This window comes from Phyllobates terribilis, unplaced genomic scaffold (genome assembly GCF_046119375.1).
Source record: "Phyllobates terribilis strain yellow unplaced genomic scaffold, ASM4611937v1 Scaffold_13__5_contigs__length_258822181, whole genome shotgun sequence".
NCBI classification, from domain to species: domain Eukaryota; kingdom Metazoa; phylum Chordata; class Amphibia; order Anura; family Dendrobatidae; genus Phyllobates; species Phyllobates terribilis.
Window position 1 is genome coordinate 68,278,327 of NW_027362773.1, and position 16,057 is coordinate 68,294,383.

Here is a 16,057-nt window from a genome sequence, read left to right on the forward strand (position 1 = left end):
TCTATACTGACCTCCATCAGGTTGCAAATTAAAAATAATTTTTATCTGCATCTAGCTCTGAAAAAATATTTGGCCTTCTAGCAGTGTGTGGGACTTTCTCTATTTGTCCATCTATACTGACCTCCATCAGGTTGCAAATTAAAAATAATTTTTATCTGCATCTACCTCTGAAAAAATATTTGGGCTTCTAGCTGTGTGTAAGACTTGTTCTATTAGTCCATCTATACTGACCTCCATCAGGTTGCAAACTGAATATAATTTTTTTCTGCATCTAGCTCTGAAAAAATATTTGGCATTCTAGCAGTGTGTGGGACTTTCTCTATTAGTCCATCTATACTGACCTCCATCAGGTTGCAAATTAAAAATAATTTTTATCTGCATCTAGCTCTGAAAAAATATTTGGCCTTCTAGCAGTGTGTGGGACTTTCTCTATTTGTCCATCTATACTGACCTCCATCAGGTTGCAAATTAAAAATAATTTTTATCTGCATCTACCTCTGAAAAAATATTTGGGCTTCTAGCTGTGTGTGGGACTTGTTCTATTAGTCCATCTATACTGACCTCCATCAGGTTGCAAACTGAATATAATTTTTTTCTGCATCTAGCTCTGAAAAAATATTTGGCCTTCTAGCAGTGTGTGGGACTTTCTCTATTAGTCCATCTATACTGACCTCCATCAGGTTGCAAATTAAAAAATTTTTTTATCTGCATCTACCTCTGAAAAAATATTTGGGCTTCTAGCTGTGTGTGGGACTTGTTCTATTAGTCCATCTATACTGACCTCCATCAGGTTGCAAATTGAATATAATTTTTTTCTGCATCTAGCTCTGAAAAAATATTTGGCCTTCTAGCAGTGTGTGGGACTTTCTCTGTTAGTCCATCTATACTGACCTCCATCAGGTTGCAAATTAAAAATAATTTTTTTTCTGCATCTACCTCTGAAAAAATATTGGGCTTCTAGCTGTGTGTGGGACTTGTTCTATTAATCCATCTACACAGACCTCCATCAGGTTGCAAACTGAATATAATTTTTTTCTGCATCTACCTCTGAAAAAATATTTGGGCTTCTAGCTGTGTGTGGGACTTGTTCTATTAATCCATCTATACAGACCTCCATCAGGTTGCAAACTGAATATAATTTTTTTCTGCATCTACCTCTGAAAAAATATTTGGGCTTCTAGCTGTGTGTGGGACTTGTTCTATTAGTCCATCTATACTGACCTCCATCAAGTTGCAAACTGAATATAATTTTTTTCTGCATCTAGCTCTGAAAAAATATTTGGCCTTCTAGCAGTGTGTGGGACTTTCTCTATTAGTCCATCTATACTGACCTCCATCAGGTTGCAAATTAAAAATAATTTTTATCTGCATCTAGCTCTGAAAAAATATTTGGCTTTCTAGCAGTGTGTGGGACTTTCTCTATTAGTCCATCTATACTGACCTCCATCAGGTTGCAAATTAAAAATAATTTTTATCTGCATCTACCTCTGAAAAAATATTTGGGCTTCTAGCTGTGTGTGGGACTTGTTCTATTAATCCATCTATACAGACCTCCATCAGGTTGCAAACTGAATATAATTTTTTCTGCATCTACCTCTGAAAAAATATTTGGGCTTCTAGCTGTGTGTGGGACTTGTTCTATTAGTCCATCTATACTGACCTCCATCAGGTTGCAAACTGAATATAATTTTTTTCTGCATCTACCTCTGAAAAAATATTTGGCCTTCTAGCTGTGTGTGGGACTTGTTCTATTAGTCCATCTATACTGACCTCCATCAGGTTGCAAACTGAATATAATTTTTTTATGCATCTAGCTCTGAAAAAATATTTGGCCTTCTAGCAGTGTGTGGGACTTTCTCTATTAGTCCATCTATACTGACCTCCATCAGGTTGCAAATTAAAAATATTTTTTTTTCTGCATCTACCTCTGAAAAAATATTGGGCTTCTAGCTGTGTGTGGGACTTGTTCTATTAATCCATCTATACTGACCTCCATCAGGTTGCAAACTGAATATAATTTTTTTCTGCATCTACCTCTGAAAAAATATTTGGGCTTCTAGCTGTGTGTGGGACTTGTTCTATTAGTCCATCTATACTGACCTCCATCAGGTTGCAAACTGAATATAATTTTTTTCTGCATCTACCTCTGAAAAAATATTTGGCCTTCTAGCAGTGTGTGGGACTTTCTCTATTAGTCCATCTATACTGACCTCCATCAGGTTGCAAATTAAAAATAATTTTTATCTGCATCTACCTCTGAAAAAATATTTGGGCTTCTAGCTGTGTGTGGGACTTGTTCTATTTGTCCATCTATACTGACCTCCATCAAGTTGCAAACTGAATATATTTTTTTTCTGCATCTAGCTCTGAAAAAATATTTGGCCTTCTAGCAGTGTGTGGGACTTTCTCTATTAGTCCATCTATACTGACCTCCATCAGGTTGCAAATTAAAAATAATTTTTATCTGCATCTAGCTCTGAAAAAATATTTGGCCTTCTAGCAGTGTGTGGGACTTTCTCTATTAGTCCATCTATACTGACCTCCATCAGGTTGCAAATTAAAAAATTTTTTTATCTGCATCTACCTCTGAAAAAATATTTGGGCTTCTAGCTGTGTGTGGGACTTGTTCTATTAGTCCATCTATACTGACCTCCATCAGGTTGCAAATTGAATATATTTTTTTTCTGCATCTAGCTCTGAAAAAATATTTGGCCTTCTAGCAGTGTGTGGGACTTTCTCTATTAGTCCATCTATACTGACCTCCATCAGGTTGCAAATTAAAAATAATTTTTTTTCTGCATCTACCTCTGAAAAAATATTGGGCTTCTAGCTGTGTATGGGACTTGTTCTATTAATCCATCTATACAGACCTCCATCAGGTTGCAAACTGAATATAATTTTTTTCTGCATCTACCTCTGAAAAAATATTTGGGCTTCTAGCTGTGTGTGGGACTTGTTCTATTAGTCCATCTATACTGACCTCCATCAGGTTGCAAACTGAATATAATTTTTTTCTGCATCTACCTCTGAAAAAATATTTGGCCTTCTAGCAGTGTGTGGGACTTTCTCTATTAGTCCATCTATACTGACCTCCATCAGGTTGCAAATTAAAAATAATTTTATCTGCATCTAGCTCTGAAAAAATATTTGACCTTCTAGCAGTGTGTGGGACTTTCTTTATTAGTCCATCTATACTGACCTCCATCAGGTTGCAAATTAAAAATATTTTTTATCTGCATCTACCTCTGAAAAAATATTTGGGCTTCTAGCTGTGTGTGGGACTTGTTCTATTAGTCCATCTATACTGACCTCCATCAGGTTGCACACTGAATATAATTTTTTTATGCATCTAGATCTGAAAAAATATTTGGCCTTCTAGCAGTGTGTGGGACTTTCTCTATTAGTCCATCTATACTGACCTCCATCAGGTTGCAAATTAAAAATAATTTTTATCTGCATCTAGCTCTGAAAAATATTTGGCCTTCTAGCAGTGTGTGGGACTTTCTCTATTAGTCCATCTATACTGACCTCCATCAGGTTGCAAATTAAAAATATTTTTTATCTGCATCTACCTCTGAAAAAATATTTGGGCTTCTAGCTGTGTGTGGGACTTGGTCTATTAGTCCATCTATACTGACCTCCATCAGGTTGCAAACTGAATATAATTTTTTTCTGCATCTAGCTCTGAAAAAATATTTGGCCTTCTAGCTGTGTGTGGGACTTTCTCTATTAGTCCATCTATACTGACCTCCATCAGGTTGCAAACTGAATATATTTTTTTTCTGCATCTACCTCTGAAAAAATATTGGGCTTCTAGCTGTGTGCGTGAGTTGTTCTATTAATCCATCTATACAGACCTCCATCAGGTTGCAAACTGAATATAATTTTTTTCTGCATCTACCTCTGAAAAAATATTTGGGCTTCTAGCTGTGTGTGGGACTTGTTCTATTAGTCCATCTATACTGACCTCCATCAGGTTGCAAACTGAATATAATTTTTTTCTGCATCTAGCTCTGAAAAAATATTTGGCTTTCTAGCAGTGTGTGGGACTTTCTCTATTAGTCCATCTATACTGACCTCCATCAGGTTGCAAATTAAAAATAATTTTTATCTGCATCTAGCTCTGAAAAAATATTTGGCCTTCTAGCAGTGTGTGGGACTTTCTCTATTAGTCCATCTATACTGACCTCCATCAGGTTGCAAACTGAATATATTTTTTTTCTGCATCTACCTCTGAAAAAATATTGGGCTTCTAGCTGTGTGTGAGAGTTGATCTATTAATCGATCTATACAGACCTCCATCAGGTTGCAAACTGAATATATTTTTTTCTGCATTTACCTCTGAAAAAATATTGGGCTTCTAGCTGTGTGTGGGACTTGTTCTATTAATCCATCTATACAGACCTCCATCAGGTTACAAACTGAATATAATTTTTTTCTGCATCTAGCTCTGAAAAAATATTTGGCCTTCTAGCAGTGTGTGGGACTTTCTCTATTAGTCCATCTATACTGACCTCCATCAGGTTGCAAATTAAAAATATTTTTTATCTGCATCTAGCTCTGAAAAAATATTTGGCCTTCTACCAGTGTGTGGGACTTTCTCTATTAGTCCATCTATACTGACCTCCATCAGGTTGCAAATTAAGAATAATTTTTATCTGCATCTACCTCTGAAAAAATATTTGGGCTTCTAGCTGTGTGTGGGACTTGTTCTATTAGTCCATCTATACTGACCTCCATCAGGTTGCAAACTGAATATAATTTTTTTCTGCATCTAGCTCTGAAAAAATATTTGGCCTTCTAGCAGTGTGTGGGACTTTCTCTATTAGTCCATCTATACTGACCTCCATCAGGTTGCAAATTAAAAATAATTTTTATCTGCATCTAGCTCTGAAAAAATATTTGGCCTTCTAGCAGTGTGTGGGACTTTCTCTATTAGTCCATCTATACTGACCTCCATCAGGTTGCAAATTAAAAATATTTTTTTTTCTGCATTTACCTCTGAAAAAATATTGGGCTTCTAGCTGTGTGTGGGACTTGTTCTATTAATCCATCTATACAGACCTCCATCAGGTTGCAAACTGAATATATTTTTTTTCTGCATCTACCTCTGAAAAAATATTTGGGCTTCTAGCTGTGTGTGGGACTTGTTCTATTAGTCCATCTATACTGACCTCCATCAGGTTGCAAACTAAATATAATTTTTTTCTGCATCTAGCTCTGAAAAAATATTTGGCCTTCTAGCAGTGTGTGGGACTTTCTCTATTAGTCCATCTATACTGACCTCCATCAGGTTGCAAATTAAAAATAATTTTTATCTGCATCTAGCTCTGAAAAAATATTTGGCCTTCTAGCAGTGTGTGGGACTTTCTCTATTAGTCCATCTATACTGACCTCCATCAGGTTGCAAATTAAAAATATTTTTTATCTGCATCTACCTCTGAAAAAATATTTGGGCTTCTAGCTGTGTGTGGGACTTGTTCTATTAGTCCATCTATACTGACCTCCATCAGGTTGCAAACTGAATATAATTTTTTTCTGCATCTAGCTCTGAAAAAATATTTGGCCTTCTAGCAGTGTGTGGGACTTCCTCTATTAGTCCATCTATACTGACCTCCATCAGGTTGCAAACTGAATATATTTTTTTTCTGCATCTACCTCTGAAAAAATATTGGGCTTCTAGCTGTGTGTGGGAGTTGTTCTATTAATCCATCTATACAGACCTCCATCAGGTTGCAAACTGAATATATTTTTTTCTGCATCTACCTCTGAAAAAATATTGGGCTTCTAGCTGTGTGTGGGACTTGTTCTATTAATCCATCTATACAGACCTCCATCAGGTTGCAAACTGAATATATTTTTTTTCTGCATCTAGCTCTGAAAAAATATTTGGCCTTCTAGCAGTGTGTGGGACTTTCTCTATTAGTCCATCTATACTGACCTCCATCAGGTTGCAAATTAAAAATAATTTTTATCTGCATCTAGCTCTGAAAAAATATTTGGCCTTCTAGCAGTGTGTGGGACTTTCTCTATTAGTCCATCTATACTGACCTCCATCAGGTTGCAAATTAAAAATATTTTTTATCTGCATCTACCTCTGAAAAAATATTTGGGCTTCTAGCTGTGTGTGGGACTTGTTCTATTAGTCCATCTATACTGACCTCCATCAGGTTGCAAACTGAATATAATTTTTTTCTGCATCTAGCTCTGAAAAAATATTTGGCCTTCTAGCAGTGTGTGGGACTTTCTCTATTAGTCCATCTATACTGACCTCCATCAGGTTGCAAACTGAATATATTTTTTTTCTGCATCTACCTCTGAAAAAATATTGGGCTTCTAGCTGTGTGTGGGAGTTGTTCTATTAATCCATCTATACAGACCTCCATCAGGTTTCAAACTGAATATATTTTTTTTCTGCATCTACCTCTGAAAAAATATTGGGCTTCTAGCTGTGTGTGGGACTTGTTCTATTAATCCATCTATACAGACCTCCATCAGGTTGCAAACTGAATATAATTTTTTTCTGCATCTAGCTCTGAAAAAATATTTGGCCTTCTAGCAGTGTGTGGGACTTTCTCTATTAGTCCATCTATACTGACCTCCATCAGGTTGCAAATTAAAAATAATTTTTATCTGCATCTAGCTCTGAAAAAATATTTGGCCTTCTAGCAGTGTGTGGGACTTTCTCTATTAGTCCATCTATACTGACCTCCATCAGGTTGCAAATTAAAAATAATTTTTATCTGCATCTACCTCTGAAAAAATATTTGGGCTTCTAGCTGTGTGTGGGACTTGTTCTATTAGTCCATCTATACTGACCTCCATCAGGTTGCAAACTGAATATAATTTTTTTCTGCATCTAGCTCTGAAAAAATATTTGGCCTTCTAGCAGTGTGTGGGACTTTTTCTATTAGTCCATCTATACTGACCTCCATCAGGTTGCAAATTAAAAATAATTTTTTTTTTGCATCTACCTCTGAAAAAATATTGGGCTTCTAGCTGTGTTTGGGACTTGTTCTATTAATCCATCTATACAGACCTCCATCAGGTTGCAAACTGAATATAATTTTTTTTTGCATCTACCTCTGAAAAAATATTTGGGCTTCTAGCTGTGTGTGGGACTTGTTCTATTAGTCCATCTATACTGACCTCCATCAGGTTGCAAACTTAATATAATTTTTTTCTGCATCTAGCTCTGAAAAAATATTTGGCTTTCTAGCAGTGTGTGGGACTTTCTCTATTAGTCCATCTATACTGACCTCCATCAGGTTGCAAATTAAAAATAATTTTTATCTGCATCTACCTCTGAAAAAATATTTGGGCTTCTAGCTGTGTGTGGGACTTGTTCTATTAGTCCATCTATACTGACCTCCATCAGGTTGCAAACTGAATATAATTTTTTTCTGCATCTAGCTCTGAAAAAATATTTGGCCTTCTAGCAGTGTGTGGGACTTTCTCTATTAGTCCATCTATACTGACCTCCATCAGGTTGCAAACTGAATATATTTTTTTTTTGCATCTACCTCTGAAAAAATATTGGGCTTCTAGCTGTGTGTGAGAGTTGTTCTATTAATCCATCTATACAGACCTCCATCAGGTTGCAAACTGAATATATTTTTTTCTGCATTTACCTCTGAAAAAATATTGGGCTTCTAGCTGTGTGTGGGACTTGTTCTATTAATCCATCTATACAGACCTCCATCAGGTTGCAAACTGAATATAATTTTTTTCTGCATCTAGCTCTGAAAAAATATTTGGGCTTTCTAGCAGTGTGTGGGACTTTCTCTATTAGTCCATCTATACTGACCTCCATCAGGTTGCAAATTAAAAATAATTTTTATCTGTCTCTAGCTCTGAAAAAAATATTTGGCCTTCTAGCAGTGTGTGGGACTTTCTCTATTAGTCCATCTATACTGACCTCCATCAGGTTGCAAATTAAAAATAATTTTTATCTGCATCTACCTCTGAAAAAATATTTGGGCTTCTAGCTGTGTGTGGGACTTGTTCTATTAGTCCATCTATACTGACCTCCATCAGGTTGCAAACTGAATATAATTTTTTTCTGCATCTAGCTCTGAAAAAATATTTGGCCTTCTAGCAGTGTGTGGGACTTTCTCTATTAGTCCATCTATACTGACCTCCATCAGGTTGCAAATTAAAAATAATTTTTATCTGCATCTAGCTCTGGAAAAATATTTGGCCTTCTAGCAGTGTGTGGGACTTTCTCTATTAGTCCATCTATACTGACCTCCATCAGGTTGCAAATTAAAAATAATTTTTATCTGCATCTACCTCTGAAAAAATATTTGGGCTTCTAGCTGTGTGTGGGACTTGTTCTATTAGTCCATCTATACTGACCTCCATTAGGTTGCAAACTGAATATAATTTTTTTCTGCATCTAGCTCTGAAAAAATATTTGGCCTTCTAGCAGTGTGTGGGACTTTCTCTATTAGTCCATCTATACTGACCTCCATCAGGTTGCAAATTAAAAATATTTTTTTTTCTGCATCTACCTCTGAAAAAATATTGGGCTTCTAGCTGTGTGTGGGACTTGTTCTATTAATCCATCTATACAGACCTCCATCAGGTTGCAAACTGAATATAATTTTTTTCTGCATCTACCTCTGAAAAAATATTGGGCTTCTAGCTGTGTGTGGGACTTGTTCTATTAATCCATCTATACAGACCTCCATCAGGTTGCAAACTGAATATAATTTTTTTCTGCATCTAGCTCTGAAAAAATATTTGGCTTTCTAGCAGTGTGTGGGACTTTCTCTATTAGTCCATCTATACTGACCTCCATCAGGTTGCAAATTAAAAATAATTTTTATCTGTCTCTAGCTCTGAAAAAATATTTGGCCTTCTAGCAGTGTGTGGGACTTTCTCTATTAGTCCATCTATACTGACCTCCATCAGGTTGCAAATTAAAAATAATTTTTATCTGCATCTACCTCTGAAAAAATATTTGGGCTTCTAGCTGTGTGTGGGACTTGTTCTATTAGTCCATCTATACTGACCTCCATCAGGTTGCAAACTGAATATAATTTTTTTCTGCATCTAGCTCTGAAAAAATATTTGGCCTTCTAGCAGTGTGTGGGACTTTCTCTATTAGTCCATCTATACTGACCTCCATCAGGTTGCAAATTAAAAATAATTTTTATCTGCATCTAGCTCTGGAAAAATATTTGGCCTTCTAGCAGTGTGTGGGACTTTCTCTATTAGTCCATCTATACTGACCTCCATCAGGTTGCAAATTAAAAATAATTTTTATCTGCATCTACCTCTGAAAAAATATTTGGGCTTCTAGCTGTGTGTGGGACTTGTTCTATTAGTCCATCTATACTGACCTCCATCAGGTTGCAAACTGAATATAATTTTTTTCTACATCTACCTCTGAAAAAATATTTGGCCTTCTAGCAGTGTGTGGGACTTTCTCTATTAGTCCATCTATACTGACCTCCATCAGGTTGCAAATTAAAAATAATTTTTATCTGCATCTACCTCTGAAAAAATATTTGGGCTTCTAGCTGTGTGTGGGACTTGTTCTATTTGTCCATCTATACTGACCTCCATCAAGTTGCAAACTGAATATATTTTTTTTCTGCATCTAGCTCTGAAAAAATATTTGGCCTTCTAGCAGTGTGTGGGACTTTCTCTATTAGTCCATCTATACTGACCTCCATCAGGTTGCAAATTAAAAATAATTTTTATCTGCATCTAGCTCTGAAAAAATATTTGGCCTTCTAGCAGTGTGTGGGACTTTCTCTATTAGTCCATCTATACTGACCTCCATAAGGTTGCAAATTAAAAATTTTTTTTATCTGCATCTACCTCTGAAAAAATATTTGGGCTTCTAGCTGTGTGTGGGACTTGTTCTATTAGTCCATCTATACTGACCTCCATCAGGTTGCAAATTGAATATATTTTTTTTCTGCATCTAGCTCTGAAAAAATATTTGGCCTTCTAGCAGTGTGTGGGACTTTCTCTATTAGTCCATCTATACTGACCTCCATCAGGTTGCAAATTAAAAATAATTTTTTTTCTGCATCTACCTCTGAAAAAATATTGGGCTTCTAGCTGTGTGTGGGACTTGTTCTATTAATCCATCTATACAGACCTCCATCAGGTTGCAAACTGAATATAATTTTTTTCTGCATCTACCTCTGAAAAAATATTTGGGCTTCTAGCTGTGTGTGGGACTTGTTCTATTAGTCCATCTATACTGACCTCCATCAGGTTGCAAACTGAATATAATTTTTTTCTGCATCTACCTCTGAAAAAATATTTGGCCTTCTAGCAGTGTGTGGGACTTTCTCTATTAGTCCATCTATACTGACCTCCATCAGGTTGCAAATTAAAAATAATTTTATCTGCATCTAGCTCTGAAAAATATTTGGCCTTCTAGCAGTGTGTGGGACTTTCTCTATTAGTCCATCTATACTGACCTCCATCAGGTTGCAAATTAAAAATATTTTTTATCTGCATCTACCTCTGAAAAAATATTTGGGCTTCTAGCTGTGTGTGGGACTTGGTCTATTAGTCCATCTATACTGACCTCCATCAGGTTGCAAACTGAATATAATTTTTTTCTGCATCTAGCTCTGAAAAAATATTTGGCCTTCTAGCTGTGTGTGGGACTTTCTCTATTAGTCCATCTATACTGACCTCCATCAGGTTGCAAACTGAATATATTTTTTTTCTGCATCTACCTCTGAAAAAATATTGGGCTTCTAGCTGTGTGTGGGAGTTGTTCTATTAATCCATCTATACAGACCTCCATCAGGTTGCAAACTGAATATAATTTTTTTCTGCATCTACCTCTGAAAAAATATTTGGGCTTCTAGCTGTGTGTGGGACTTGTTCTATTAGTCCATCTATACTGACCTCCATCAGGTTGCAAACTGAATATAATTTTTTTCTGCATCTAGCTCTGAAAAAATATTTGGCCTTCTAGCAGTGTGTGGGACTTTCTCTATTAGTCCATCAATACTGACCTCCATCAGGTTGCAAATTAAAAATAATTTTTATCTGCATCTAGCTCTGAAAAAATATTTGGCCTTCTAGCAGTGTGTGGGACTTTCTCTATTAGTCCATCTATACTGACCTCCATCAGGTTGCAAATTAAAAATAATTTTTATCTGCATCTACCTCTGAAAAAATATTTGGGCTTCTAGCTGTGTGTGGGACTTGTTCTATTAGTCCATCTATACTGACCTCCATCAGGTTGAAAACTGTATATAATTTTTTTCTTCATCTAGCTCTGAAAAAATAATTGGCCTTCTACCAGTGTGTGGGACTTTCTCTATTAGTCCATCTATACTGACCTCCATCAGGTTGCAAACTGAATATATTTTTTTTCTGCATCTACCTCTGAAAAAATATTGGGCTTCTAGCTGTGTGTGGGAGTTGTTCTATTAATCCATCTATACAGACCTCCATCAGGTTGCAAACTGAATATATCTTTTTCTGCATCTACCTTTGAAAAAATATTGGGCTTCTAGCTGTGTGTGGGACTTGTTCTATTAATCCATCTATACAGACCTCCATCAGGTTGCAAACTGAATATAATTTTTTTCTGCATCTAGCTTTGAAAAAATATTTGGCCTTCTAGCAGTGTGTGGGACTTTCTCTATTAGTCCATCTATACTGACCTCCATCAGGTTGCAAATTAAAAATAATTTTTATCTGCATCTAGCTCTGAAAAAATATTTGGCCTTCTAGCAGTGTGTGGGACTTTCTCTATTAACCATTCTATACTGACCTCTATCAGGTTGCAAATTAAAAATAATTTTTATCTGCATCTACCTCTGAAAAAATATTTGGGCTTCTAGCTGTGTGTGGGACTTGTTCTATTAGTCCATCTATACTGACCTCCATCAGGTTGCAAACTGAATATAATTTTTTTCTGCATCTAGCTCTGAAAAAATATCTGGCCTTCTAGCAGTGTGTGGGACTTTCTCTATTAGTCCATCTATACTGACCTCCATCAGGTTGCAAATTAAAAATATTTTTTATCTGCATCTACCTCTGAAAAAATATTTGGGCTTCTAGCAGTGTGTGGGACTTTCTCTATTAGTCCATGTATATTGACCTCCATCAGGTTGCAAATTAAAAATAATTTTTATCTGCATCTAGCTCTGAAAAAATATTTGGCCTTCTAGCAGTGTGTGGGACTTCCTCTATTAGTCCATCTATACTGACCTCCATCAGGTTGCAAACTGAATATATTTTTTTTCTGCATCTACCTCTGAAAAAATATTGGGCTTCTAGCTGTGTGTGGGAGTTGTTCTATTAATCCATCTATACAGACCTCCATCAGGTTGCAAACTGAATATATTTTTTTTCTGCATCTACCTCTGAAAAAATATTGGGCTTCTAGCTGTGTGTGGGACTTGTTCTATTAATCCATCTATACAGATCTCCATCAGGTTGCAAACTGAATATATTTTTTTTCTGCATCTAGCTCTGAAAAAATATTTGGCCTTCTAGCAGTGTGTGGGACTTTCTCTATTAGTCCATCTATACTGACCTCCATCAGGTTGCAAATTAAAAATAATTTTTATCTGCATCTAGCTCTGAAAAAATATTTGGCCTTCTAGCAGTGTGTGGGACTTTCTCTATTAGTCCATCTATACTGACCTCCATCAGGTTGCAAATTAAAAATATTTTTTATCTGCATCTACCTCTGAAAAAATATTTGGGCTTCTAGCTGTGTGTGGGACTTGTTCTATTAGTCCATCTATACTGACCTCCATCAGGTTGCAAACTGAATATAATTTTTTTCTGCATCTAGCTCTGAAAAAATATTTGGCCTTCTAGCAGTGTGTGGGACTTTCTCTATTAGTCCATCTATACTGACCTCCATCAGGTTGCAAACTGAATATATTTTTTTTTCTGCATCTACCTCTGAAAAAATATTGGGCTTCTAGCTGTGTGTGGGAGTTGTTCTATTAATCCATCTATACAGACCTCCATCAGGTTGCAAACTGAATATATTTTTTTTCTGCATCTACCTCTGAAAAAATATTGGGCTTCTAGCTGTGTGTGGGACTTGTTCTATTAATCCATCTATACAGACCTCCATCAGGTTGCAAACTGAATATAATTTTTTTCTGCATCTAGCTCTGAAAAAATATTTGGCCTTCTAGCAGTGTGTGGGACTTTCTCTATTAGTCCATCTATACTGACCTCCATCAGGTTGCAAATTAAAAATAATTTTTATCTGCATCTAGCTCTGAAAAAATATTTGGCCTTCTAGCAGTGTGTGGGACTTTCTCTATTAGTCCATCTATACTGACCTCCATCAGGTTGCAAATTAAAAATAATTTTTATCTGCATCTACCTCTGAAAAAATATTTGGGCTTCTAGCTGTGTGTGGGACTTGTTCTATTAGTCCATCTATACTGACCTCCATCAGGTTGCAAACTGAATATAATTTTTTTCTGCATCTAGCTCTGAAAAAATATTTGGCCTTCTAGCAGTGTGTGGGACTTTTTCTATTAGTCCATCTATACTGACCTCCATCAGGTTGCAAATTAAAAATAATTTTTTTTCTGCATCTACCTCTGAAAAAATATTGGGCTTCTAGCTGTGTGTGGGACTTGTTCTATTAATCCATCTATACAGACCTCCATCAGGTTGCAAACTGAATATAATTTTTTTCTGCATCTAGCTTTGAAAAAATATTTGGCCTTCTAGCAGTGTGTGGGACTTTCTCTATTAGTCCATCTATACTGACCTCCATCAGGTTGCAAATTAAAAATAATTTTTATCTGCATCTAGCTCTGAAAAAATATTTGGCCTTCTAGCAGTGTGTGGGACTTTCTCTATTAACCATTCTATACTGACCTCTATCAGGTTGCAAATTAAAAATAATTTTTATCTGCATCTACCTCTGAAAAAATATTTGGGCTTCTAGCTGTGTGTGGGACTTGTTCTATTAGTCCATCTATACTGACCTCCATCAGGTTGCAAACTGAATATAATTTTTTTCTGCATCTAGCTCTGAAAAAATATCTGGCCTTCTAGCAGTGTGTGGGACTTTCTCTATTAGTCCATCTATACTGACCTCCATCAGGTTGCAAATTAAAAATATTTTTTATCTGCATCTACCTCTGAAAAAATATTTGGGCTTCTAGCAGTGTGTGGGACTTTCTCTATTAGTCCATGTATATTGACCTCAATCAGGTTGCAAATTAAAAATAATTTTTATCTGCATCTAGCTCTGAAAAAATATTTGGCCTTCTAGCAGTGTGTGGGACTTCCTCTATTAGTCCATCTATACTGACCTCCATCAGGTTGCAAACTGAATATATTTTTTTTCTGCATCTACCTCTGAAAAAATATTGGGCTTCTAGCTGTGTGTGGGAGTTGTTCTATTAATCCATCTATACAGACCTTCATCAGGTTGCAAACTGAATATATTTTTTTTCTGCATCTACCTCTGAAAAAATATTGGGCTTCTAGCTGTGTGTGGGACTTGTTCTATTAATCCATCTATACAGATCTCCATCAGGTTGCAAACTGAATATATTTTTTTTCTGCATCTAGCTCTGAAAAAATATTTGGCCTTCTAGCAGTGTGTGGGACTTTCTCTATTAGTCCATCTATACTGACCTCCATCAGGTTGCAAATTAAAAATAATTTTTATCTGCATCTAGCTCTGAAAAAATATTTGGCCTTCTAGCAGTGTGTGGGACTTTCTCTATTAGTCCATCTATACTGACCTCCATCAGGTTGCAAATTAAAAATATTTTTTATCTGCATCTACCTCTGAAAAAATATTTGGGCTTCTAGCTGTGTGTGGGACTTGTTCTATTAGTCCATCTATACTGACCTCCATCAGGTTGCAAACTGAATATAATTTTTTTCTGCATCTAGCTCTGAAAAAATGTTTGGCCTTCTAGCAGTGTGTGGGACTTTCTCTATTAGTCCATCTATACTGACCTCCATCAGGTTGCAAACTGAATATATTTTTTTTTCTGCATCTACCTCTGAAAAAATATTGGGCTTCTAGCTGTGTGTGGGAGTTGTTCTATTAATCCATCTATACAGACCTCCATCAGGTTGCAAACTGAATATATTTTTTTTCTGCATCTACCTCTGAAAAAATATTGGGCTTCTAGCTGTGTGTGGGACTTGTTCTATTAATCCATCTATACAGACCTCCATCAGGTTGCAAACTGAATATAATTTTTTTCTGCATCTAGCTCTGAAAAAATATTTGGCCTTCTAGCAGTGTGTGGGACTTTCTCTATTAGTCCATCTATACTGACCTCCATCAGGTTGCAAATTAAAAATAATTTTTATCTGCATCTAGCTCTGAAAAAATATTTGGCCTTCTAGCAGTGTGTGGGACTTTCTCTATTAGTCCATCTATACTGACCTCCATCAGGTTGCAAATTAAAAATAATTTTTATCTGCATCTACCTCTGAAAAAATATTTGGGCTTCTAGCTGTGTGTGGGACTTGTTCTATTAGTCCATCTATACTGACCTCCATCAGGTTGCAAACTGAATATAATTTTTTTCTGCATCTAGCTCTGAAAAAATATTTGGCCTTCTAGCAGTGTGTGGGACTTTTTCTATTAGTCCATCTATACTGACCTCCATCAGGTTGCAAATTAAAAATAATTTTTTTTCTGCATCTACCTCTGAAAAAATATTGGGCTTCTAGCTGTGTGTGGGACTTGTTCTATTAATCCATCTATACAGACCTCCATCAGGTTGCAAACTGAATATAATTTTTTTTTGCATCTACCTCTGAAAAAATATTTGGGCTTCTAGCTGTGTGTGGGACTTGTTCTATTAGTCCATCTATACTGACCTCCATCAGGTTGCAAACTTAATATAATTTTTTTCTGCATCTAGCTCTGAAAAAATATTTGGCTTTCTAGCAGTGTGTGGGACTTTCTCTATTAGTCCATCTATACTGACCTCCATCAGGTTGCAAATTAAAAATAATTTTTATCTGCATCTACCTCTGAAAAAATATTTGGGCTTCTAGCTGTGTGTGGGACTTGTTCTATTAGTCCATCTATACTGACCTCCATCAGGTT